The sequence below is a fragment of the Amia ocellicauda genome, chromosome 1 (genome assembly GCF_036373705.1).
Source record: "Amia ocellicauda isolate fAmiCal2 chromosome 1, fAmiCal2.hap1, whole genome shotgun sequence".
NCBI lineage: Eukaryota > Metazoa > Chordata > Actinopteri > Amiiformes > Amiidae > Amia > Amia ocellicauda.
The window spans coordinates 42,016,669-42,044,128 of record NC_089850.1 but is presented as its reverse complement, the minus strand read 5'-3'; the positions used below and the strand labels follow the sequence as shown (position 1 = coordinate 42,044,128).

The 27,460-nt window shown below is 36.1% G+C and overlaps 2 long non-coding RNA genes across 2 annotated transcripts in view; one reads left to right on the top strand and one right to left on the bottom strand.

Moving 5' to 3' along the window:
• Positions 1-27,460, top strand: part of LOC136750522 (uncharacterized) — a 94,501-nt gene that overhangs the window by 50,864 nt on the left and 16,177 nt on the right. The window lies entirely within an intron of this gene.
• On the bottom strand, positions 40-27,137 carry LOC136750531 (uncharacterized). The gene is made up of 2 exons (XR_010816884.1): positions 26,847-27,137; positions 40-452 (listed from the first exon to the last, which is right to left on the bottom strand). It is a non-coding gene; the product is annotated as an uncharacterized LOC136750531 (long non-coding RNA).

Genomic DNA, 27,460 nt, shown 5'->3' with positions numbered 1-27,460 from the left:
GTGCTGGCCAGCCAGGAGTAGAGTTGCAGACTCTTGATGTAAGGAATGGGAATTGTACGTCAAGTTTTATTTTAATAATTTACATTTTTACAACCCAGTCAGTTGACTTTACTGAGCTACGTAATCCCCACAGATGAAATTGCATTTACAGGATCACTGTTCACACCTGGTCAGTGAGAGGCGTTATGGCAGTGTAAGGAGGATGATCTTTGGAAGAGGTCATTCTCCCTGTCGCAGTACTGGGCCCAGTGTGGTCTCTGTGTATCACCAGTCACCCCAGTGGTCTCCTGTATGCATGGGTGACTATCAACTTCACATGATGTGCTGGATTATTGAGGTGAACCACTGGGGATCACTCATCCTTTCACGCTTTTCGCAAAAGTGTTATCCCACTGAGAGCCAGGGGCATTGCCACTTGAGACTTGGAGGCTTATCCTTGTGTGAGGGAGGCTCTGTGTTGAGAGAGAGAGAGAGAGAGAGAGAGAGAGAGAGAGAGAGATTGTGCTATACTAAAAACCAGCAGCAGTAAAAAGTTATAATAAGAAGAACTCTAGCCTTAAATATTTTTTTGTATAAAAATTAAGCCCTTTCACAAACATTCAGTTCATTGACTGGTGTCATATATATCTTTTTTGTTTTCTCAATTTATAAGGTTTCATGTTGTATTTCCAAACCAAACAATGGCAGCCCTAACATCTTTTTAGAATAAAAAAAAAGCTATCAAAATCTAAATGTTCTTTTCTTTTTGGATTATATGTACAGTAAAAACTAAAACAAAAAAACTATTCGAGCATTTGTAGAGGGAACAGATTGATGAATGTTTAGACAATTACTTCAGTCATTTCTAGCCCTGTATCAGTTTTACTAAGAAACAAGATTCATAATTTACTGCTAGTTCAGATAAAATAGTAACAAATCTACAACCAATGTTTAACATACAGTATAATTTGTTTGACAAATTAATTTGTAATTAATATACAAAACAAAAACAAATGATTAAATATATTGTAAATGAGACACACAGTTAATTGGTTAAATTACCAGAATTCTTTATACCATAAATACATTTAGTCTCATTTAAATACCCTGTGTGAATTTTATATAAATACACAAATTATATATGTGTGTGTATATATATGTAACATGCAATATTTTTCATTTAAAAAATTTAAATTAAGAAAATGTAATCCAATGGTATGTGCTTATATGCATATTGGACATCGGTGGAAAATGTCAACTTCATTGATTTGGTCACTGTGGTCTCTTTGTCTGTCAAAGGTCCGTCTAGCCCCTGCAGGGGAATGCTTCCTCTGAGATTTCCTGCTGATAAGCCCAGGTGAGTGATGGAGATGACACAGCATTAGTAAAGATTACAGGAAGCACATGTCATTAGAGTTCACCTTGTTTATCAAAGTAGCACATGATGTTTCCAGCCATTTCAAACATGTATTTTAATTACAAGTTCACTTGAATTATGTATCTGAAAACTAGCTATTTTATTACAAAATATGCTATTATAGGAAAATAATATGAGAGACTGCAGAATTCAGAGATGTGAAATTCACACTTGCATTACCTTTTCCTTAAAAATAAATACAGAACCAAGTCCTTAATTGCTCATTTGAAAATGTGTAAAAGTTAGCTAAAATAGATTATTAACGCTGCAAATGGAGAATATGTTAATTGCACACTGTGCCTTGGTGTATTTAGTTTAGGAGCTTAAGTTCCACAGCTGCACTAAACTAAAAAGACCATATTCAGGGCCATTGACTAAGCACAGGATCCCCACAAGAGGAAGTTTGCACATAACTGTCTTTCAGGCTCCTACTGAATTACAAATACCACACGTACTGAAACACTATTACAGCTTCCTAGTGTTCACAGCAAGGAACCAAACCCCTATGACCTCCACCATCTTATTAAAAACTTTGCAGGACTCTGTCTCTGAAAGAAAAGCCTGGTAACTCAACTGATTTTTTTTTCCATAAGCCCTTCAAGCTGAGATGAGGGCCTTGTCTTTTGATGTACCCAACTTTCTAATTGGAAGGAAGTAAAGTGTTAGCTTGTCAGGTCATTAGTCCCCCTGACCCTTCTCATCATCCACTCTAAATGTCATTAGGAAAGAAACATTCTCACAGAGGTTCCCAAGTGAGGAGTTGTCTGGGTTTTGTTAGGACACTCATAAAATCAGGCGCAATTTAAATCAAATTTGAGATCTAACACAGCCCAAGAAAAAACAATTTAATTACACTCAATGTGAGTCAATCTATTTTCTCTAAGGGAGATTATCAAAATGCTAACTATCCATAAAACATAGGAAAGAAAGATGAGTACAAATGGAAGTATATGAATATGCAGGTATCCATTTCACATTGCATGACACACAAAATAGTGATTTTATAGGATTTTCTTTTTGACACCATATTATGTTATCTTGTGTACCTGTTTTTATGTTATGTAAGTAATTAGATAGCCATATTACTCTATCTGTCAGTCTGTCCATCCAAAACTACTTAGACAAAAGCATCCAGATATCCCAATCACGACAGGAGTTCACACTCCAGAGTCTGTGAGGTTATTGTATTGTATATTGTATATTATACTGTATACAGTGTTTTACTTTGACAAAGAAACAGTTTCTAGATGAGCAGCAATGTAAGAATTCCATCAGACCAGACATGTAGCGGATCAGAAGAGAAGAGGACCACCCACATCTGCCTCCACTAATGGTTTTTGAATAAATACTGTGAAGCATGTATGTAATTAACAGTTCTAAAAACACAACACTACATGTTTGAAAGCAAAGCCTGGTGTATACTTTTTCCTCTCATGAACAAAATGATCCTCTGGTTGCGCAAGTCTCAGTGGCAGCAGATTACTTAGTGGACAGTATCCAAGCTCTCATCACGTTCAGATGGTGATCTTGAATATGGCGAGGTGTGTGTGTCTGTGTCTGCGTGTGTGTGTTATCATGTCTTCAAAACTCATCAGCACTCCTTAGTGCTCTGTGTTCATCCAGTTTTGTTATTGAAAACACGTGACTGTCTTGCAAATCAAAATGACCTAACTTTTTAAAATGGCTTTTAATTTAGTCCATTTAAAGCTGTCATCTGTATGCAAAATGTTTGTATTCCAGCTTGTGTTAGGATCAGTAGGTGAACATCCTAATTATTCATGGGGCTACATGTCTGTAACTGGAGCCATCTAATTTTCCACATGACCGAAAACCCAATTGCATTACAAAACATCTTATTTGTTTTTTTTAATGCAGACATAGCATAGCAAAAAACAAAGAAAACCTTTTGAATGATTGTGTACTCATTTAAATCTTTAACAAAGATTTTACATAGTGATATTACTGAAATGAAAGCTAAATAGAATGCATTTCAAGTTTTGTCTTTGGTAATGAAGTGGGAGATGGACAAGGACTGTGGGAATTTTACATGAGTTCCATTCATATAGTATGAACTCACAAAACAAGCAAACTGTTAACATAAACTATATTTAAAATGTCAACACCTTAACATAATATATACCTTAAAATGTGTGTGTCTGTGTGTGTGAAACAACGTTCTTTAAGAAATGCACAGATTATTTATATATATATATATATATATAATTTGTATGCTCTTCTGTGGACCTCTAATTTACATTTACAAAACAACAGTGGTCTGTGGTCTGCAGCTAAAACAGAGCATCCTGTAGTATTAGCCCAATCACACTGTAATGAGAGCACTTACGCTGAGGATCACCCCTTAGGGAGAAAGTACTGAACAATACCAAAGGATAATTGTATTCTGAATAGTAGCTCTTGTAACCTGAAAGACAATTTATTTTAGCACAGTTGTTAGAAGATTGCTGTAGACTGCCTGGGGGGAGCAGTATGTTAAAGTCTGCTGTCACTCAGTGTGAGACAGATTGGTTCTTCATTTCATTGTTTTGTAAATTAAGGGGCCCTATATTGCAACCTGGCGAAAAAAAGAAAAGTGAAACAACAGTAATTCATATATGTAACTGTGGAGAGTATTTTGTAATTTTAGTTAAGCTAAGATTACTGTTGTTATTGTTTTGCAGTTGGTGATTTTCAATTTAGTAGGTCTCATTGGCTATTGTTTGCGTATGAGTAATGTAGTTTCACACTGTACTTTCATACATATTCTTGAAAGGTTTTCACTATAATGATTTGAATGCATACAAAAGAAACATAAAAACTGTAGGGATTTCCCAGACATTGACCAAGTTCATGCTAATACTCACTCGTCTTTGATCCAGAAACCGGTCTGTATTTCCCTTTGTGCTTGCTATTGTTGCTTAAAACCGACATGAACCAACACGAAGTTCTGGATCATTTTAAAGCCTGATTTCTACATGATACTCTCCCATTGTGATCAAAGATGATGAAACTTATGTTCTTTGTTAGCCCTACAGGTACTGTCAGGGAGACCATTCCTCTCCAAGAAAGGCTTCTTACAAAAATGTATAATAAACCTTGAACTGTGTTTACCTGGATCAGAAAATTGATCTATTAAATTCCCATGAGGAAAAAAAGGTATGTTCACAATACATCAAAGACTATGCAGTTCAGTCCTATGATATTTGAATGAGTAAAAACACGTCAATAGACGTTTTTGCCCTTCTTCATTGTCGCATTAATTGTACATTTAAAATGTATTTTAAAATAAAAAGGTCTAGACAGTTCAAACCTATCATAACAAAACCATAAGCATTTAACTACTAAGTTGCAAACACAAATATTGTATAAATAAGTCAAAACTAAACATATTACTATTTTTACGATTACTATCACTATAATTTGGTTATACTGAGTTCACATCATGTGATTAAGCCAAATGTGATTGTGCACTGATATTGATGTCTAAATGTATATTGTATAATAAATCTTTAATACTGAGCATTTCAATCAGTATCTACCTTGTTTGGCAGCAATACAAAATATGTAACAAGTATGGTAACACTTTACAACAAGTCTCCCTATTTACATAGTAGGTACTCAGTAACTACATCTGTAGTTACTCATAAGTACAGTTCAATTATGCATTATTACAATGTTCTTAATATGTAAAAAGTGGGCCATGCCCGGTATAGCTCCAAAGGTAGCCTCCTGGTGGGCATCCTTACCAGACAATTGTGTAATTGCATCTACCTTTTATCATTTACACATTAAGTACATTGTAATAATGCATATTTACATTGTTCGTATAAGTAACTACACGTGTAGTTACTGAATACCAACTTTTAAAAACACTGTAATTGGGAGATTTATTGTAAAGTGTTACCAGAAATACTAACAATGAAGAAGGTACACAATGTTCTCATCTTCTTCATTGCTTATTGTTAGATGTTATGTATGCATTTGATTGTTGTTGGGTTTGTTTTAGGTTTAAGACAATAATTATGAAAATAAAACCGCAAATCACAATGTAGACCGCTGTAGCATTGAACATTATCCTCTGTGTGAGCGACTGTAGAATAATAGCCATACGGTGGAGTTCTGAATTTACCATGTACAAACAGAGAATTCTCTTGCTGATGTGGTTACGGATTTGTAAAGCCAGTCTACATCCCAGAGATAAAAGAAAATTGAAAACATAATCATTGTGCTTCCAGGCAGTTGAGGCGGCTTGCACAGGGTCAGGCAGGTGTAGTAGTGTTAATTGCGGAACAGAAGAGATTTGATGACTCATTAAGTCTGTGTGGATGGGGCATAGATTAACAGCAACCACAGAGCGCTAGAGAGATTTTAAAACCCCTTAAGGTAAGCCTATTAAGTAACAAGCAAACTTAATTTCAACAATGTAACTCTGTAGCTCTGTAGTTGCTTAGTTTATATGGAAACTCCAAGTGTATTTTTATTGTTTATATCAGTGAATTAATTACACCTATTTTGTTCATTCATGTACAATGAATAGCTAACACTCCTGAGTCTTTCTCCTCTGTGTCTTTAAGTTGCAAAAGGGAAATCCTCAACTATTAGATAATATATTTAAGAGAATTGGGTCAATGGAGTTGATAAAGACTTAACTGATACTGTCTCCGAAACAAGGGGCTAGACCAGCATATGAGGTGTTAATGTCAAATGGCATTTTCTGTCAAACTCTTTATATGAGAAAACTGATGCCAATTGTGACTTTTTTTTTCTCCTCTTAAAGATAAATATGTGCAAAGATACAGTTTAAATCCTTTATAAATATGACTTTGTACATGCTTTTTGCCCAGATTAAGAAGCAACAAAGAGACAAAAGCACTTTTTCCATATAGGACCAACAAGAGCATGGGGATACCACTGGAGCCCGGTGAGACTGGTGTTGAGAAACGAGAGACGTAAATCAAACGCAAATCAGAGAGGAATTGTATGAAGCCAGGCTGGCAATCCGCACACAATCACAACCTCTCTGTGTTCATCTGATTTATTGAGCTGAGACCAGACTATCAATATGTACAGGCATGCTCAGTCTCCTGGGATTCGGAGCTATAATGGGTAAAAACGAAACACGACAGTTTACACACTCCACTTCCCAACCGGACTCACACTTTTGTCTGGGGAAATCCAGATTGCGATTCCTTACATTTCCTCCAGTGTAAATAAAACAATTTTACATCCCATTCACAAATCTCAGGGGGTTATTATTTATTTATTTGTTAGCAGACACCCTTATCCAAGAGGACTTACAGTTTACATGAGAAACATTTCAGAACATTACAAATGTTGTGTGCATTAATACAATCAGTAGAAAATTCAGTAAGCATACTTCCTGGTACAATGAGCTAACAAGAACAGACATTTTACAGTTAAGTCCGAGATATGTGCTAACGGAAGGGGTAGGCAGAGGAGAAGTTGCAAATCCTATGGAAAATCCTTTGAATTAGAAACGAGCATAAGTCAATAGTAATTACATCTCCTTAAAATTGACTGCCTTTTAATTTGAATTTGATACATTATTTTGTTTAATATTAACCCTTAAGAACAGTGTGAGATTGAAATATTTAAAATGCTGGTTACAAAAATGTTAAAATGTTATTGGTTTGTTTGTGAAACAAGACTTCTTGTTATTCATAGTTTTCTCTTTACATAGGCTGCACAGCTGCTATAGATTAGCCAATACAATGTTTCCTGTTAACTCTGACCGTTCAACAAGTTATTTTATATACCATAGTCAATACTGACTCATTCCAATATAAGTATAAATGTAAATGTTGTTATCTATCATTGTTTTCCTAAGATACAAACATATTTTAGTTTGTAGTCACTGGAATAATGTATTGTTAATAATATATACATTGTATTGCTATATCAAAAAACAAAAGGACAACAGTGTCAATTGTATAATCAAGAAATAGGCCAATCACTTTTGTTTGTCCTTGTTTTTACAAATGTGACCAGTAGGAGACATGTTTAAATGTATTATCCAGTCTGTTTTTTGTTTTGTTTTGTCAGATGAAAAGATAATTATCAATTATAATTTACCAGAATGTATATTACATATATTTTACAAGTAAAACATAGTGTTTATACAGAAAATCTGAAAATATGTATGAAGAAAGTAGAAAAATTTGATGCAGTTTGACCAGTTCTTGCCCATTTGGCTGCGAGTAGTTTTTGTCTCAGCTATGAATTATCTAAGGATCTATGCAGCTGTGTTTTTGTGTTGTAAGATTTACATTAAATCATTAAGCCCTACATATATGAGTAGTATTTAATTAATAGCAGTAAATAAAGAGGTAGAGAAGTCCAAATAACCAACATGTGTCGTGGGCTCAGGCAAACCCCTCTGAGCAAAAACAAAACACAAAAAAAGTTTGAATGCAATTTGTTTAAAAGAGGCCTCTTATTGAATACAAATAAATATTCAAGTGTACATGCCTTTTTATGTATTTAATTAGCATAAATTATTGTGAATGTACTCTTGAATCCTTTTATTTTCTGCTGTCTTAATGTTTAACCACATTATCCAATGAATGAATACTTTTACAAATGATAACAGGTGTGAAAGTTGCAAACTGAAAGGAGCAGCTGTTAAAACACATGGCACCATGAAGAAATGATTTGAAAATGATTAGCCAGTGGTCCAGAACAGCTTAAGGTCTTACAGTGTGGCCATTCTGGGGGGTCAAACGCCAGCTTGCCTAAAGGAGGCCGCGTGTCCTGTGAGGGTTTGCCAAGCAGGCAGTGAGACAGAGCAGCTTTCAGGGCCACACGTCATCGGGAGGCACATTCTCACCATCCTCTGTCAGCAGGAACAAAAAGTACAAAAAATGTGTAACCAGAGTGGCCTTCATAAGGAAAGAGGCATTCTTCACATACTAACAGCAACCAGCATTGGCAGGAAAACCAGACAACTGGGATGAATGTATGAGCTGTGTTTCACAAACTCCTGCATCGATATCAGGAATGAAACTGAAACACCAACTGTTTCAATGACGTGCTGTGACTGGAAGGGGTGCAATACTAAAGCACTGCAGTATTGATTGTGATACACGTTGACAATGGGACGCTTATTCCCGCTTGGGGTTTTGAGGAAAATTTTAATTGGTTTCAAGTTAAAAGTTTATGTTGTACATTACCATGGCACAATGGTATCAAACCATTTCAAATTAATATTATTATTTATTGTGGATAATTTCACTTTTATTTTGTTTAACTTATATAAACAATATCATCTATTTGAAGATTTTCTCATTTTGTTTGTCACTTGAAGACCATCTCATGATCATTCACCGTTTTCACACTTATGCAGTATTTACATTAATACGTAATAAGGGAGACACATCTCTTTGTGGTCTCTATCTGGGCTGCAGTAACAACATTTCTGTTTTATTATCTAATCTTTAACAGCTGGTGTTCTTCAATAATAAGGACAAACACATTATTTGGGGTCTATTAAATCAAAATCTGGTAATACAATAGAATGGAATTTTATGAGAATGCTAAGGTTACATTTCTGCAGGCTAGTCTAGTGAGCAGAACGTGGTCCTGCCTTGGTCCTGGAGATTCCCAGTCCACCAGCTTGGAATGAAAACCAGAAAACCAAATAAATAAAAACTTTATATGTTTGTCCATGTGCACTATATACAACCTTCCTGTTATGATTGAAATTAATGCAATTATTGTATTCTTTACTTCCTCCAAATAAGCATTGCATAAAGCCAATTTTGACTAAAATATATTTATATCAAACAAAAAAATAATAATAATATAGAATCTTTTGTATTAAGATTTGACTTACTATAGCAACTATAGCAACTACCAAGCTTTGAAAATGCACACATTCAGGTTATTTCCACAGCATTATGCACTAGTCTAGTCTAGTCTGTCTATTGAAAATATAACGGCAAACACAATGCAGAATTTTGCCCCTCTGAATTAAATAATAGATGTTGAACACACACATTTTCTTCCCCCCTCCACATGGTAGCGCTGTTATTTTAAATGCTGTCCTTATCAGTTCAGTGTGGGTAGCAGGCTCTGTTAGAGATTGATAATTAATATATGAAACAAGAAATGTTTACAAACCTTAAAAGCAGCAATTGTGAGCAAATATTAGTTGTTCTGAAGTCAACAGGAAGTTATTCATTTACTCAACACTTATATCAAATGAATCACTGGCCATGCTGTCCCTGGTGATTTATCTAATCAGTTGTGTAGTTAAAAGTATACATGAGAATATTAGAAAATAAAGGACATATGCCAGTGAGGACTCGGGTACTTTTTAAATTTGTCTCAATATCGTATTGCTTCTTTGACATATAAATAAATCTGTCATGCCCTTTACAGAAGTATAATGTGTAACCCTCTTTTGAACTAACACATTTTAACACTGATATATTTTTATTTGCCTCCAAAACAAATTAAACCTAAGAAGATGAAAGGACGGCAGTACTACAGTAACAATACACCATGAATTGGGGTTGCAATTACTCTGTCATCTATTTGCATGGCTACAATCTTACTCCACTATTGGAATACCCTTTAAGTTCAAAGAAGAACTATCACCACATACTGACCTGAAGTTCATCTTGTTAAATTGTGTCACCAATAAAGCTTTGTTTCTATGCAATCAACTCATTTCTAAACTCAAGTCATTGATGTCAAGGCTATTTAAAGGGAGTTTTCTAATTTAATGAGTGAGCTGTACCCTTCCAAAAGTTGCTGCACAATAAACAAAATAAATTTTCTAAACATTTCAGAAAAAGTGTCATTGGTATAATGATTTATAGATGTAACAAAGGTATATCAATTTATGAATGAGACTTTCATTTCAAATGTTTGGGAGACAATTCTAAGGTTGCAGGATATTGATACACATTTCATAGAATATAGTGTTCAGCATTGAGAATACATATCGGTATAATAATAATAAAAAAAAAAAAAGTTCATTCATATGGGTTTATGTACTTGGATTCACAGACACAAACAAAACAACAAATAATGAGAGAGCGAATTGGGGGTGCAGGCAATAGTTTATATTCTCAGAACCACACAGATCTTGATCTCTGTCTAAAGTATTTCTGAATTCGGGAACTGGGGCACTCCTATATGTCTCTATACCACCCATCTCCCCCGAATCACTGTGCCCCTGTTGTGCTCACACAAAAATCTGCCCCACACTCTAACACAGCAAACTGACAGACACACAAACACTGCAGTCCCTCCATTCTATATAACAGTCCCAAATTGTTTATATACAGACGAGTGACAAATTAAAGGAAAAACCAACATAAAGTGTCTCAGTAAGGTGTTGGGCACCACGAGCCACCAGAACTGCTTCAATGCTCTATGCACAGATTCTATGAATCTCTGGACTCTACTGGAGGGATGAACACCATTCTTCCAAAAGAAATTCCCTCATTTAGTGTTTTGATGGTGGTGGTGGAGAGCACTGTCTAACACATCGGTCCAAAATCTCCCATAGATTTTCAATTGGGTTGAGATCTGGTGACTGCGAAGGCCATAGCATATAGCATTCACATCATTTTAATACTCATCAAACCATTCAGTGAGCCCTCGTGCCCTGTGGATGGGGGCATTGTCATCCTGGAAGAGACCTCTCCCATCAGGATAGAAATGTTTCACTATAGGATAAAGGTGATCACTCAGAATAACTTTGTAATGATTTACAGTGACCCTTCCCTCCAAGGGGACAAGTGGACCCAAACCATGTCAGGTGCTTTCAGCAGTGGACAGGGGTCAGCATGGGCACCCTGACTGGTCTGTGGCTACGCAGCCCCATACGCAACAAACTGCGATGCACTGTGTGTTGTGACACCTTTCTATCAGAACCAGCATTAACTTTTTCAGCAATTTGAGTTACAGTAGCTCGTCTGTTGGATCGGACCACACGGGCCAGCCTTCGCTCCCCACGTGCATCAGTGAGCCTTGGCCGCCCATGACCCTGTCGCCGGTTCACCACTTTTCCTTCCTTGGACCACTTTTGATAGATACTGACCACTGCAGACCGGGAACACCCCACAAGAGCTGCAGTTTTGGAGATGCTCTGACCCAGTCGTCTAGCCATCACAATTTGGCCCTTGTCAAAGTCGCTCAGATCCTTACGCTTGCCCATTTTTCCTGCTTCTAACACATCAACTTTGAGGACAAAATGTTCACTTGCTGCCTAATCTATCCCACCCACTGACAGGTGCCATGATAATGAGATTATCCGTGTTATTCACTATATATTATATTATATTATATTTAATAACAAAAGAAATGTTAAAAGCACAATCATTATTTTTATTAATACCTGAAGTAGGAAATTGATACTAATTTAAAAGTTGAAAGCCTGCTGTTGACTGAAACTATTACAGTTGCAAAACTCTGTGTGGGTGTGTCTGCATGTTTGCTAAGGAAATGCTACACTACTCAGCTTTTGGAGCCAGGGTATATTAAGCACTTGATTTGTTTTAACCTTGATTTGTCATTGATATTGGTGATCTTGTAATTTGATCCTTGCTGTAAATGCAGTCTGGCAAACAACCAATCTCCAGACACACGTGATGTGGACTCCCCACACTACATCATAATTCAAATACGAATACTTCAAGCAAACACCCTAGCCACATCTATCACATTATCCCTGCATTTCCAACCTTTGTTTTGATGCTTTTAAAGCCAGTTTCATAACGTTTACATCTTAAGTAAATGGAAGCTCTTAAAACCAAAACACTGTTCTTATGCCAAACCTGAAAATCAGGTTTTGAGAATAAATATTTAATTTGCTTGTCAGCTCTGGCTTTGAACAATCATCATTATTTCTGGACCCAGTCGCTAAATATAAAGCAGAAACAAATGGTTTTACCAGTCGCTTATACATAAACTAACTTTGATCCAGAAATGTTCCTTTTTACAACCCAAAGCAAGTGCTCTAATTCTACTTACCTTCTACAATTCTACAAACATTCCACACTGAGTGGCCTGCCTATAGTATAAATTACATTTCACCATGTAATTTATTTAAATTATTAACTTTATTTTATATGCAGACTATGCAGTACTATATGGATCCAACATTGAAGGTTTTATGATGAAAGGCAAAAATATGGTAACACTTTATTTTGACATGCTAAGAGGGTGCTTTACTATCTCTCCCCAACATATAGCAAGGAACACAAATGTCAGCCACAGGCATAATTTGCTATTTCATCTGAAACCAATAGCATCCAGTTAATATTAATTAGTTATAACAAATCTATTGATTTTTAAGTTTTGAAGTCATAGGATGTCATTTAAGTTCATTAATGAGTGACATCAATTTCTATTGAACCCTGTTTATGATTTTTTGTATATTTTTCAAATTTTCAGTGATTAACAAAGAAAGGGCTTGTAACCAAAACTATTATGAGCTTCATTACAGGGCATATTGTGTATAACAGCTCCCCTTTGCACTTTAATATTGTTAAATGTTGTTGTTATTGATTTAACTGTTATACCATGATAAATAATGAATACATTATTTGACTTAATCTCAATTGCTTTACATTTAAGGACTGTGATAATTGTCTTTTATATGGTGAATTTTATTTGTATTATTTGCTTCACATTTTTCCTATCCACATCCAGTCCTTCATTTGTGAGCAAGTTCTGACATTGTAATGAAATAAACAATGTATTTATTCAAAACCCCTCCAAAGTACCATGGCTGCTGTGGATCTTTATCACTGTGATGAAGGGCAGATTGCTTTAACCTTGCTCTACAACAGAAAATTGCCTTTTTGTCTCCAAGATAGCGTCACTCGGGCAGCCTGCACTGGACTCAACGCTTCATGTCTTGACCAGTTCTCGGGTGATGGCAGTTGCCGTCAGTCTCTTGTATGCGACATATTCCAGTTCCAGTCAGGTATCCACAGGAGTGAAAATTAGGTTGCTTCAGGTGAACATTGATATCATAATGAGAATTGATGTGGGATCATTGTTCACCTTGTCTAACTAGACATAGTGGTAATCTGATACTGTTGATTTTTTTAATAGCCTGGAGGTCTGGGTAATCCCGAGTAGCAGAGCTTCATCTCAGATGGATTGGCTCTTTACTCTCCATTTAACGCTTCCATCTATTATCGGGAAATTCCTTCTAAGAGGTCTAACAATTTTACATTTAATTTATAACCCTCTCATTTGCAGATATGAGATCACATATACACACTCTTGTTCTCCATGGGTCCAAAGGAGTAACTTGAAAAGGTCCTTTAAGGAATTGTGGTTGTGACTTACTTTGTTGATGTCATTATTCCCTGATATGAATAACAGGTGTCAATTCGTTTCACCGCCAGTCTTTTGTCTGTTCATCAAACTGAATCCATTATTATCTCTTTAATAGTAAGTAAGAAGCATCCATGTCAAACAGTCATATATAATTCATATGCAATTTCTCCTTCCATGATTACTATCATTATTCCAGATCACATAATTAAAAACATTGTATTTTGATTACTTCTGTTCGCACCCGAAGGCTGTGTTTATTATAACTTATAATAGGATATACTACGGTAAGACACACCCAACAGTGTATAAAGATAACAAGAAATGTTCACCTGTACAACAAAAACTAATACATGCAAGCCTATTGTTGCCTTCAGGAAATTCAAGTCTATCTGACCCATTCAGGACAGACCCATTTCCTTAAACAAATAGTGAATGATTAACGCACATCTGCCAGAGATCAATACAGCAAGACTCAAAGGAAGGTAAGAACAGCAGATTATGCCTGTAAAGATAAAAAAAACTGTGAGACCCACTTAGAGCTGAGATAAAGTGTTTCTTCTATATTTAGGCTATCTGCACGTCAAATGCAAACTTTCCCAGAGCGACGGAAAGATCTTGAGCAGGGTGTGGATCTGGCAACTGGAATGGAACAGACCGTACAAAGGAATGTGTGTCTAGCTAATTAATACTACTGCAGTGGCAGGACCTTATAGCTGAGCCATTTCTTTCACTAAAGTCAGACTTTGTGCATCAAAACATTGATTTTAGGATGCTTATTGTTTGACTTTTAATATCTAACATGAATGCATTAATTATACATTTGATTTAGCCACACAACGGTAAGCATTTATTGAACTGCACAATGGTAATTTAACTTCAGTTCACAACAACCACAATGAACAAAGTCATATGCATTGGACTCTTTTTAGAAAGCACATGAGCCTGAAAGTCATGTTGTTGCTCTCTGAAATCATCTTATTAGTTTACAGCTTTATTTTTAATTTAAAATTTTTGCAGCCTAGAGAGAGCTGACGTAAGACAGGGGGATGTGTCAACTTTGGGACAGAAGTGTTACAAACATTTACCTTGACAAAGTGGGGATTGGTTGCGTAAGTCCTTACCTGCAGTAGGGGTACACAAAGGAACATACCGCACTGCTAGACTGCTTTATGGTTAATGCAATGATAAGCTGGCAATTAACCTTTCAACTTCAAGAAATGTTATCACCTATATTTGTTTAGATCAAATGCATGACATGAAACATTGACAGTTGGTTATGCTTTTTTTATTATTATTTATCACAAAATACTAAAGATTTAAAGGCCTCAGTTCATACACTTTAAACAGATAAGTTGTAAGGAAACAGAGCAATTACTGGAACTGAGGTGATTGATGATTAATGAAAACTTTACTTAATAAGAATCTGTCTGTGCTTTTTCTCAAGGCTCTAAGGGGCAGTAATAGAGCCATTAAGTTCAATTGAAATATGCTTGTCAAGGTTTACTCAGTGCTTTGCCAGGAACATAGAATGAGCAACTTCTAAGTGCCGCCATTCCTTATCTTCACAACTGATTACGCGTCCTCCTTGGAGGTAATTTAATTGCTTTTGCAGACCTTAAATATGTTATTCCAAATGGTGTTTTTATTGATTTTTAGGGCTATGATACAAGGGTCATGCTTTCATGACAATAAAGCTGTTAGCACGGTGTCTGCAGGCTTTCCCTGAACCAGTTATTCAAGCGAATTGGCTACAGTCAGTTGAAGATTCAGCATTTTGGTGATTGGACAAAGGTTATATTGATTTATATATAAACATAAAGACACAAAGAGAGACAAAGACAGAAAATTGAACTTCATATAAATGAATGGACAATTTCAGGTGTGGAAAGAACTTTGTTTCTGAAAGTATAACTAAGCAGAGGTTTTAAAACTTGTGCTGACTTATTTGACCTTGTTTAAACAGCCTTGTATGTTGCATAGACATGACTGCCAACCCTTCTGTTTCTAGTGCAGTCTGGTCCTGCCTCACAATGTACAGAAGGAAATCTTGAGAAGAAGGTTCACTAGAATTATTATTATTATTATTATTATTATTATTATTATTATTATTATTATTATTATTATATCTTGGCAGACGCCCTTATCCAGGGTGACTTACAACATAAGTACAAAACAAAATAAAAAATACAGTTACAGGATGATATACATGGCAAATAGTTTGTGATTCAGTGACTGACTAGACCAAAAAAAGAGTACAATTCTGGGTGTAAGGTGTAATTTGTGCCACTGCACAGTTATACAGTCAACAGTGATACCTGCACACCTAGTTGCATACCTGTGGTTGAAAGAGAGCAGTTCTTTATCAAATTAACACATTGCCCTCACTCACATGGCTCATTCATCGAAAAGGTATTGCAGAGGATTATTTCAGTGCATCTGCAAAATAATCTTTAATGTAACATTAGATTTAGATTAAATTAAATTGCTCTCCTTCAACCTACATTACTCCATGATGTTTCAATTTAATTTCCTAACACTTAACCTATTACAGTGGCTAAAGTGACAGAGTGAGTCATTCAGAATGAGTAGTAATTGTGTCATTCCCAGAACCGACCTGCCACTGTGGGACTGATAAATTTAATTCAACAGTATCAAAGAGAACATGCTTATCGATTCAGAGATAGCATTCGGTCACATTCATAATCCGATTTTGGTTTAGCTTCTGGTCTAAAGTGAAAATGGTGAATATTGGTCATGTTTAAATCATATAAAATGTGTGTTATTTTGTCATTATCATTTAAACCATTGCATTAAAAATAAATCTGAACTACCCCATGCAATTAAAAAGAAAACTGAACTGTAAATCTTACAACAACTAACAATTTCTTATTGTGTGTGTTACAGTGGTCCCCTTTTTCTCTTCGACATACAGTTTCCTCAAGGAACCGAAACATTGCATGATGTGTCTATTTCCTTTTCCTTCATTGCCATTTTGATTGTTTTTTATGGTTTACTAGCCTGCACATTCTAGGTATTCTTTAACAGTATTTTCATCTGTATAACGTTTTCTGGTCTGCAGGTGTGAAATGGCATCTATACAATTCAGAATCAAACTGTAGCTGAATTCACTGTTGCTTAAAAAGGTAGCTATTTCCAGACAATGAAAGCTGCCTTAAAACTAAATAATGGTAATATTGTGGTTCTCTAAAGACTATCAATGAAGAAATAAAATAAATCTGAAATTAACAATGGATAATGCAGCAAAGTCACAAAATTATTTAATTTGCTCTAACAAAAATGATATATTCCTGCACTCTTGAGTATTTCCTTTAAACAAATTATTTTAGACAGTTTAAAAAACATCTTTCTTTGTCATGAACATATCTTTCCGCAGCGTTTGGTATGTAATTGCTGCATCGTGTTTGAACAATGTCAAAGTTGTGAAATTAGTTGTTGAGTAACGTGATGGGAATGATTAACCTGTCACTGCGTTTCTCAAGATTTACAACTCCAACCTAACAGGTTTTAGTTGCAGGATGTCCATTAAAGATAAGGCATAATATAATATAAGAAGATAAGGCGTTATAATCTCTCTAATCCTAGTTTCCTTTGCAAACAAAGTTAATTAATCAATTTATTTAAAAGCAGTTTGAGAGGTTTTGTTTATGTGCTCAGACAAAGCCAAATGCCTGTTTAAAGCAGATTTATTGGAATGACCTTGTCATAATTTTCTGTGATGCTTTAAATCAGATGTCTTAGTTTTTTAAGGAGTTGTATTGGGGGGGGGGGTTTGTGTCCATTTTAGGACATAGAAATCAATGGTGCAAGATGTGGTTTCTTGAAGAGATATCATTGCTGTTGGCAATCAAGTTTAAAAAAAAGTATTAAAATAAGGGGAAAAAACAACAACAAGCACTTTATCCTTAGCTGCATATTAGGGTTTATAATCCCTGTGACCGGAGCTCGCTCTCTCGGACAGAAAACTTAAGTTTGTGATGATCAGAGACACAGGATACATTTAAAAAACCCAAGTACACATTTATTCCAACAGGCTCAGTATGGGTTCTCCATGGAATTGCATTTCTTAAAACAAACACATCAACCAAACAAAAAGAAAGTCCAACACAGCACTCTAAACAATGTCCAGGATGGCAGGCTGAGGGTGAATCTATTCTCAGGGGTTGTGACCTGAGTTCAGAGTTAAGTTCCCTCACTGTCTCTGCACTCAGACAAACAGAGGCCCAAAACAAAACACTCCCCATTGTTCTCCTCACTCTGGTAATATACCTTAGGCCCCTCCCTCAACAGGTGCACTAACTTAGCCCAGGTAATTTAACAAGCCATTCCCCTCCATTCTGTAAGCTCTCCCACTTAGTTTGCAGTACTAACCCTCACAGACACACACTCCCACCAGCAGGTAACAACCACTGAACAGCAATAATAACCACCACAATAACAATAATAATTTAATCAATAGTAAACAAATGTCCAATGACCAGGCCTAGGAAAGGCCTAGTGACATTCTGTGTCACAGTTCCATAGCATCACTTAACCCATTATTTGATTTTAAAACCCTGACTTTATAAAAAGAAAGACTTTTCTGATAACACCAAGTACAGTACAGAAGAAGACTTTCAAAAATGAATATGTATTTATTTCTTTATATACTGTTAGAGTTAGTCAGACTCAGTTATTAAAGCTATAGCATTACTATTCAGCCACAACGATAGTTTAATCGTAGATGTGAATCACTTTGACTGGAGTATCTTTGCAGAAGTGATATTCCCTGGTGGACATTAAAGAGACATGTACCTGACAGTCACTGAAGGTCATTCTGTGGTCTCCAGAGACCAGCATAAATGCTTCTCACTGATAATGTATTGCTTCCGTAATGACATTAAAAGAGAAGTTTAAAAATGCTCTATTTTCACAAATAAAACATGTGAAAGTTCCCTCTCTCCCTCTATAATAATAATCCAAAAATGTATACATTTAATGTATGTTTTAAAAAAAAAATAAAGATGTGTTACTGACTGATTGATCTGTCCTTAGTGACCCCCCTGCTGTGTCACCCTTACCAAACATTTTAATGGATGATTCATTTTTCATGTAAGGTTCCTAAAACTGATTTGAATGTTTTCCGTACAAACCTGTGTAAAATTGTTATTTCCTATTGGTATCTTGGGAATTATGAATGGTAGGACTGCAGAAAAACATTAATGTGGACCAACAAAATATAAGTTTTATTATTCAGCCATATATTATTCATGTATGTGCTCATCTGTAGCATAGTGTTTGGAGAAAATTATTAACAGATAGGAAATTTGGCTCTGTCAGTTTGTGCGTCAATTCACAGATGACATACAGTAAATCCTTCTGAAGCTTTTTTTTTTCCTTTTCCTTTCGTGGAGCTGAAGCGACTAAAGGCCTGCGGTTTCCCAAAGATATCAATTTAATAGCACGTTGCCTTCCGTCAGTTAAAACGGCATGCGAGGCCTGAGACTGAGCACAAAGCATAGACATCCTTCACAGAGCCAGCCATGACTTCTTGCAACAAAGCACAAAGAAGGTAACCACACAATCCCACACTGTGGATGTGGTTTAGTGGTTTCTGCATTAGGTAATTCTTTACAGTGAAATTCTGGGTCTGTGGCCAAGCGTGTTTTTTCAAATTAGCATCTGGACCAAACTGATAAAATGTATAATGAAATTTTCCAAGAATAGGTATGCTATGGTTGCTTTATGCTGCATTGTTTTTGTTTTGCTTTTTCTCAGCTCTTTTTCCCACTATAGAGCAGAAAATAATCTTGCTGCAACAGAACAACACAATCTTGTGGGAACCCAAGACAAAAGTAACATCCACAGACCACATTGTAACAGTGCTGAAGTGGTAATATTTCAGAAAACAGCTCCTTCCCATACTAGCTCAGTCCAAAGCATGGATGGGTGAATCTCATGACAATTCAATGCAGTTTTGGTATTTCTGTCTGCACCAATGGAATCAAAGTGGTAATCTCCAGGCTATAGAATTCATCCTTTAATCTATACACACATTGCTTTCAAATATGGGGTATATATATATATATATATATATAATTCAAACATCTTATCCACAAACAAAATCAAATCAATAGCTTGTGCTAGAAACTTTAAATACAATATTTATTGTTTGATATACGTAAGGAGTTAAGCATTCTACTGAATTCTGTCTCAAAGTGGGTTAAATTATTTCTTCAATGAAAAATCTGTTTAAATGTTATAGGCGTGCATTTGTAACGTGCTCAGGTCAGGCGTTCATGCAAGTGCTCCACACCATACAGCTCCAACCAGTATATAGATAAACCCAATACGCCAAAATAACTGTCTCCAGACACGGGAGTTTAATAAACTCTATTGATTTCACAGAAAAGTTATGTCTCAGTAATGCACTCATGCACACAATGGTTTGTGCACATCAATTGAAACAAGTACAATTGCTAGCAGTAGACAAAAGGAGAGGTGATATTATAGTAAACATATGTAAAATTGAATTCAACATATTGCACGTCCAACACTAAGCATAAAGTATCCCTTGCTTTACTGGGACAGCTAAAGAGATAAATATGTAATCATTTCAGTTGCATTATAATTACTAAAAAACATTAAACAAGCTTAATTTTCAACAGCGCAGCCGTCCTCTTAATCCAATGTATGTCTGCTGTGTTTACTAGGTATTTTATGGATGGTATAACTTAAGAAATTGACAAGACTGATAAATACAGATCAGATAAGATTTCCTTTTATATTCCTCAATAGTTACTCAAATGGAGAACAAAGGGTGTGTTATTGTATGTTATTTCACAGACTTTTGCAGTAGTTGATAGATATCAACAGCAGGGAAATCCTTTGTTTTTCAAATTGTCACTTTCTGATGAAAATATATTTATGCAATGATTTTCTAGATTCATATCAGATCTCTTTAATTATTTTGATAAATGTTAACGGTGACTAGATATTAGATTTGTGAATGAGAAATAGTTGATTGAGTAATTAAATACAAATGAGTGATGTATGTAAAAAAACATTCTATAAGAACATAAGAAAGCTTTCAAACGAGAGGAGGCCATTCTACCCATCGTGCTCGTTTGGTGTCCATTAATATCTAAGTGTTATAAGGATCCTATCCAGTCTGTTTTTAAATGTTCCCAAATTTTCAGCTTCTACCACATCGCTGGGGAGTTTGTTCCAGATTGTGACAACTCTCTGTGTGAAGAAGTGTCTCCTGTTTTCTGTCTTGAATGTCTTGAAGCCCAATTTCCATTTGTGTCCCCGGTTGCATGTGTCCCTGCTGATCTGGAAAAGCTCCTCTGGTTTGATGTGGTCGATGCCTTTCATGATTTTGAAGACTTGAATCAAGTCCCCACCTAGTCTCCTCTGTTCCAGGGTGAAAAGGTTCAGTTCCCTCAGTCTCTCAGTAGGACTTTCCCTTCAGACCTGGAATAAGTCTGGTTGCTCTCCTCTGAACTGCCTCTAGAGCAGCGATATATTTCTTGAAGTGTGGAGCCCAGAACTGTACACAGTATCCAGATGAGCTCTAACTAGTGCATTGTACAGTCTGAACATTACTGCCCTTGTTCTCAATTCTACACTTTTGACAATATACACTAACATCCTGTTTGCCTTTTTTATTGCTTCACCACATTGTTTGGACGGAGAAAGTGAGGAGTCCACGTAGACGCCTAGGTCTTTCTCATGCATTACTTAATCTAGATCTGTACCTCCCATAGTGTAATTATAGTGGACATTTTTGTTACCTGCATGTAATACCTTGCACTTGTCCACATTGAATTTCATCTGCCAGGTGTCGGCCCACAACTGAATATTATCTAAGTGCCTTTGAATAACCTGTGCTGCCGAGATTGTATGTGCTAAGCCACCTATTTTAGTATCATCTGCGAATTTGACAAGTTTGCTAACTATCCCAGAGTCCAGATCAGTAATGTTTATGTGAAGTAGTACGTTTTGTATTGTTTAACATGAAATCAAAAAATGTTTTGGTTTACTGGAAAATGAACTAAAAAATTAATTACATGAAATTAGCCTAACTTATGAGAGCAGCTCAGGGAAAGGTTAAAATTGTAACATCTTCAAGGAAAGACAGGTGCTAGAAATAGTCACTGCACACCTACACACTCTGCCTTGTGTGTAAGTGAATGTTATATGTGAAGGTAATGAAAATGTGATTGGCAGTTACTTTCCTTTTCTTTCTTTATTCAATTGCTGCAACATTGTTGTTTTGTTTTATACAAGAACGTGGATTTGTTTGAAAGCTTTCTTTCTAGGTTGCTTTTGCCTTAATCTCACAAGAATTGCTGCCTACAGATGAGGCTGGCACACAAAGACAACATTTAAGGAGATGTTAGAAGTCAAACAAAGCTAATTGGGGACTGTTAGATATTTCATTGTGTTGAAGACGTCTCCCTATAAATGAGATGGGGAATCACAAAACAGCATTGTCTTTGTGTGCTGACAGACAGGCTAATGACAGTTGGAACTCTAGACTTCATGTCTTCCTGCCTTATTGAGAGATGTCAGTTTAGTTTCTTGTTTCTTGTTTTGTTTACATTCTTGTGAACATCGATAATTTTCACCATTTTGTAACTGCTGTGTTATATTATTCTGTGTGCAAGCCTTACCTAGACAGGTTCATGACCCAAGATTCAGTCTTGGTACAGAAAGAGAATATTCTGCGAGAAAACCAAACATCACAAATCTTTAAACCTTTGCTCAGAGAACCAAAGAAACTGACATTCATTTAATTACTACAGTGTAGTGGAAATAAGCAAGACTCACAAACAGATGATTCTGTCATAAACTAAGCTTTTGTTGTCTTAATCCTTATTCTATTTTCCAACTCCAGCATTTCACCTGTTTGCTGGTTGGCTAAACAATTGTTTAAGTCTCCTGACTGCCTGGTGTCTGCACTTTTAGCATTTCACTGTCTTTGAGTCTCATTTGTTTGATTACCAGCTTAACACATCAGTTGACATTTTTCTTCTCTGCATGAGTGGATCCTCTGACCCTGTCTTTTGGCATTTTGCAGGAACCAAAGGGTCATAGGTCCCCTGACCATTGTTGCCTATGGAATCTGTTTTCTGTTGCTGATCAGTGTGGCCTCTGCAGTTCAATTCATCAGTGTTTTTTGGGCCAGAAGTCTTTGGACCAATTTTGATTAGCTGGAATTTACTATAAAAATTTAATAGAAAAATAATAAATGTTCTATTTATAAAATAAATATATATTGCCTAATTTAATTAATAGTAGCTTTCGGTAGGGCCGGAGCCTCTGAAATATTTAACAACTAAGGCCGAAAATGTTACCTTGGCACAAAATATTACCTTCACTACATATTCAGGAAGTGGACTTACATTTTCTGTATATTTATAGATACATATTTACATTTTACCTCATACTGTTATTTAAATAATACCAAAGGTGTTCACAAGTTGAAACATATTTAAAAAGGGATTACATATCAAATACATGCATACAAGTAAACAAAGAGACAATGCAATGTGTAAACAACCAACATCCCTTTCTAATAAATCCAGAAAATGCACATTAAGCCTTCATGTTAATCCAAGCAGAACAGTTATCAAGCTAGCTGATGTAAAACCTCCAAAACTCTCTTCACGGAGGATATATGAAAATCCCCATGATCAATGCACACATCCTAACTACATTTCAGCATCTTAGCTGTAGAATATAACAGCCTTACTTCTCTTGCTGTTTGAAAGCCACGTCTTAACTCATCCTACAGTAACAGAGCTTATTGTGAAGAACAATAAGGCGATTTGTTGCTGAACCTTTGTCAATCAAGCAGTCAGACTCTAAGATAAGGCGATACACTTGTAGACAGATTACTAGCTTGTAATTAGGGATTTCTAATTAGCTAATTTACAAATAAATCCTCTCAAGGCTAACCAGGCTGTTCACATTCAGGTCAGACATTTCTTGGCATGACAAGGCTGTGCTGTTTGAAGGAGCCTCATCCTCAGGGGACAATAATCCCTGGAATGACCTGGTTTCTTAAGGTTGCTCCTAATGATGTGATGCCTGCTGAGAGGTCACTTGGTGTCATCAGCTTCAATGTCATGGTCACTATTAATAGTGATGGCACATAAAATGCCCAGGAAGAATTTGCTTGAAAGGGCCAACCGTTTCTTCATTGTTCTGCTTTTGGAGGGCTTTAGGATCGTTGGTGAAGGCAGTATAAAACTGGACACCCCAAACCGCGCTCAGTTTAGAGGTTTGAATTCCTAAAGTGAGGAGTGGATTAGTTCTATAAAATCTAGGTTAGGCGGTAGACTGTCCATCTGTTGTTTTGTATTCCACGACCAGTCAATAGGCTTTGTCAAGCAGGTTTTTTTTTATTATTATTGATAGGTAATCCTTTGTTTACGTGTGTAGGAAGAAAGGTTATTTTATGGAGTTAAGGCAATTTCCCTTTCATGTACATTTAAGGCTAAAACAATAGGATAATTGATATATTAAACAACACCTCTTTTATATAACTGTAGTTTAAACTCAGAATCTCAGAACAAAGATGCACAAAAAGCGAATTAAAATCCCAAACTCTAGGGGAGGTAGTGCTAAATGTCTTGTCAGAGCAGGTAATCCCCAAAGTGATCATATGAGCATATTAAGTCAAATAAGACCTACATCCCTATATATAATGTGTGATCAATTTAAACATTGAGACCACCGATAGCAAATATTGTGGGGTCCTTTAATTGTTGGTTAGGTGTTAATTTAAATCATCCCTTAATCTTCTTATGCAGATACCAGTGTTACATAACTTCTGGCTAAACATAGAAACTGGCAATGAGGGAGAGTCTGAGCGAGACTTGCAAGTGTCCGCATCCTTACTGTTCAGCAAGTGGCTTCAGAAAGGGCTGGCAATGACTCCATGGCCCTATGAGGAATTTGAGAAAACAGGCAGTTTGAGCCCAGACAATGTTAATGTAGGTCAAGGGGAAATAGACTACTGATATTAAGATGCAACTGATATTTCAAGCTATGAATTTAGTTAATGTGTGCACATGGTAGAAAATTGTAATGCTGTGGGTGAAGGGAGTAAATTGACTGATCTATCAGCAAGGCTTTGCTCATTTTGGTTATTATTTATTAGTAACGCCCATCTGTTTTCCACACATCAGCAAAATATAATGCCTAGAGGATTGTTTCCTGAATTTGCCTGAGAAAGTCCTATTTTTTTTAACGCCAAGCACACAAACCCAGGCTGATTGAGCTCAGACTCAGGTATCTGCATCTGGCTTCACCACCTGGCTGCTCAGTAGGGGGTTGTGGGGCGCGATGAGGACAGTGCGCCAATGTCAGCCCTCCTGTCTAGCCACTGGGGACAAGGATATACATGTTGAGCTCTCCCAGTGGGTCTCCAGCCAAGAATAACAACACAGTGTGTCTCAGGCTTAGAGCAATGATTTCTCGGATGCACGGCTCACTTCCCCCAGCATGAGAAGTGCAAAGTTAGAATTAAGAGCTACTAGCACAATGTCAAAGTAATTTATTTTTGACTGCCACATATTATCTGTGACTATCCTCTCTGCATTATGTTTGTAGTTGTTATCCTGCATGCTTTGCCAGCATATGTGTGTTGGGGAGAGGTGTTTGTTAGTACAGTGTGTATCAGTCATCATAAAACCCCTTGCAAATTTAATTGTGTAGAATGTACCACAATGATTTGGTTGCTATTAAACACACACCACTGTGGTTGCTCACCCTAACTTGACACTCTTGTGATGACAATGTGTTTGTTGAACAGCAGATGGACACAAAAGTTGAGTGGTTTTTGAAGGGGAAGTTTCCAGTCACTGTGCAGCGACATTTTCACAGTCAATGCAAGACTTTTCTCTGCACCTTGCAGAATGTTAGTTAGTCAATACATCAGATAATTAAGTGAACTTGGAAGTATTATACTGAGGCCTTGGGGCAACAGCACAAGCTACACGTATTGCCAAGGATATTGGCTTAATGAGAATAGAACAAAAGGAAGAGTTTAAGTTTAATTCTAATATTTAGCAGTGTCTAATGTATTTTTGTGGTGCTAAGAACATCAACTTGCTGTTGTTTCAGCGTTTTGCTCTCAGACCAGACACAAGTAATTCATATGCTAAAACATATTGAAGTTAGTGACAAAACAGACCTTTTTTGTTCTTGTTCGCTTATGAAACCCAAATGTGTAGCTTTCATATTGCAAAAAACAAAACAAACAAAAAAACATTACAAATAAAATAACATACAAATTTGAAAAGACTAAATTATTTGATTTGCATAATTTAAAAAAGCTGATCAAGATGATAATCAAAGCCACATTTGAGTATTCAAGTTAAATCCAGCAACAACTCTCTAATGAGACATGCAATAATCATTAGTGGACCTGTTATGCATAGAACAATTATGGTGTTTTTGGCCGACTCATCATGATTAATGTTTACCGAACAGAGAGCCGCTGTGCATTAAAGGCTATGGATAGATATACAAATATAGTTACTGTTTACTTGACCGTGTTGTAAGTGTAATATATTTGATATAGGTTACACTAAATATACACATGAAGCAGCTGAACCACGAACAGCTGATGAAATAGGGCAATGAAGTGATGCCTGAGTCAGCATTGTACTGCCATAGAAACCTGAATATGTTTAACCTTTTTAAGCTGAAAAAGAGGAAAGAAAACAGGACAAATAGGTAGCCATGTCGTATAACTGTGCACTGGAATCAGAAAGAGATCAAGATCTGCAACAATTGTTGTGTTCAATTTATTTTATTTTATTTTATTACTGAAAGGCTCAATTATGGCAGTATTTATATATAATAATACAGCCACTCTATTTCCATGTCCCGCTGACACTGCTCAGTGGATGATTTGTAACTTTTGTATTTTAACAGATTCCAGATAATTAGAAGAAACAATAATTTTTAGTATCATTTTTAGAACATTTTCTGCCTTTTTACTTATATAGTTTAGACCATCGAATGGTCAAAAGCTTAGGGACATCAAAAGACCCTAAACTGCTGTTTAATACACAGATACCAACAGTGATTATAGTAAACTAAACTTTCTCACCTGCAAGGACTGAGAAATGCTGAATCATGTCTTTGGCTTCTACTGGTTAGGTTACTGTGATGCTCCTTTTTTGGTCCTTCCTTACCATACCATTATTTACTTATAACTAATTCAAAATGCATAATCAAGTAGTCTTATAAGCCTTCCATACACTTCCATACACTTCCATAAATGCCTTTGATTTTGACTTGTAGACAAAACTACCACAGCCAGTTTTCTTTAAGCTAAAACACTTCTGTTCATATATTCCCTTTAGAGCTATTTTTTCACTCCCACACAGTAGACTTTGAACTTTTAGCTGTGCCTATTTTTTGCCACTTGCAACACAATAGAGTCAGTGTGTTAAAGATAACTATGTTTCAGCACCATGAAGGTCAAGTACGATGACAGTGTGAGACACCCACTTTGCTGTATCACTACCTTAACCATGAGTACTTTCAGTCCAGAGTTTCACATGCTCTGAGCCGCTCAGACTCTGATAATGTGTGTCACTGTGTTATCTATGTAACCCATGTTACTAAATGAACAAGACAGTTGTAGTGTCTGATGCCTGTTCCACTGTCTCATGAATGTCCTGGAAACTTTAGTCTATTAATATATGGAACATATGGTAT